Below are 1,628 nucleotides of genomic sequence, written 5' to 3'. Positions count from 1 at the left end.
TGTCCTGGCCACAAAGCCAAATCCTATTTTCTGCCCGCAGGCAAGACAAACTTATGAACTTGCAAGCATGGTAGTCAGATCGACGTCCACACAACGCCGGTATGAACATTGTCTAGAGAACACTTTATTTGTATTTATTTCAGAATTTAATTACTACTTTGTGCGGGTCACACATGACGTTGCGTGACACTTTATTTGTCACCGCTTCCTCGACATGTCCATCGACTAGACAACGGTGGTCCAACTATATATTACTAGACAACTTTTCTTATAAGTAGGCACCAACTCCGGTGCCAACACTGAATGGCACACTAGTGGTGGAGCTGTACAACGGCACATTGACACTGCACATCGTTGGCAGGGTACGGAGTGCAATGGAAGTCATCACCTCAAGGTGAGCTATCTGGTGTGGCTGCAAAAAGGTACCCTGTAGTATCTGTTGTTGTTGAGGCTGTTGACCCAGTTGCTGTTGAGGTTGTTGGAAAGAACATTGTCCGAGCTGCTGCTGCGATTGTTGTTGGGATTGGGAGACACCTTGACCCAACTGTTGGGGTTGTTGCTGCTGAGCTTGGACAAAACCCTGTTGTTGTTCTTGTAAGATGATGGAGTAGGTGATGGCACGGATTGCATCATAGCGAGATTGTTCGGGGATTTGCGGCAACTGCTGGCAACATTGTTGCTGCATCACATGGCAACTGCTCTGCTGCCACATTTGCGACCTAGCAAGACGTTGTGGCACACTGCTGCTGGAGGAATACCTTGCATGGGTTTAGCTGCTGCAAAACGGATGGCTGAACAATAGGGATTTGTTGTTGCAGAAGCTGTTGGTATTGTTGTTGTGGAGGTAAAACTAGTTGTTGCTGCGAAAAAGGTGATTGTTGCGGTAGAACTGGTTGTTGTTGCAGTGAAAATGGTGGCTGCGGTAGAATTGGTTGTTGCTGCGAAAATGGTGGTTGTTGTTGCGAAAATGATGGTTGTTGTTGTGAAAATGGTGGTTGTTGTTGTGGAAATGGTTGTTGTTGTGGAAATAATGTCTGTTGTGGTGGTAATGGTTGCTGCTGCCATGGTCTCTCCAAACCAGGGATGCAGCTAGTCTCCATCTGCGCAATGGTACTTGTCGCCACAACGGTGAGGAGGGCAAAGACGAGGAAGGTCTTCATGATGGATTGGTGCTAACTAGTTTTGCTTGGTTTTGATGCTTGTGCTTGTGATGATCTTTATACTTCATGTCTATTTATAGTAGTCCGGGCACCACCTCTTTCCTTCTTTGCATCAACTTTAATAATTATGTTTGGATGCATCAGAAATGATTTTTTGGTACATTGTGTTAGGTTGCACTAGCTACAAGCGTACTTTTGAATTGATCATCAAAGTTGCTTTTTAGTTGTGCATATGATCACACACAAAGTATAGAAATCCTGATGTGTGGTATATATGACTCACCTTATTCACTTTACATGTCACACACTTATTAGGATAGTATCACTTTTGCAACCGAGTTTGGAACCTTGTATAGGCTGTCAACCATAAACAAGAAAGGCAAAACTTGTGTAGAACTAAGTTGCAATCGTGTGTGGGCTGTTAAGATATGCTCGATTATTAAAGCCTTGTATGTGGAGGGTTTGTCT

General features: G+C 44.2%; 1 pseudogene; it reads right to left on the bottom strand.

The window, feature by feature from the left end:
• Positions 1–113: 113 nt before the first annotated feature.
• Positions 114–1,219, bottom strand: LOC123184982 (glutenin, low molecular weight subunit PTDUCD1-like; annotated as a pseudogene).
• Positions 1,220–1,628: the final 409 nt, after the last annotated feature.

This window comes from Triticum aestivum, chromosome 1A, assembly GCF_018294505.1.
Source record: "Triticum aestivum cultivar Chinese Spring chromosome 1A, IWGSC CS RefSeq v2.1, whole genome shotgun sequence".
Classification (NCBI taxonomy): Eukaryota; Viridiplantae; Streptophyta; class Magnoliopsida; order Poales; family Poaceae; genus Triticum; species Triticum aestivum.
This window is presented reverse-complemented; position numbering and strand designations above follow the sequence as displayed.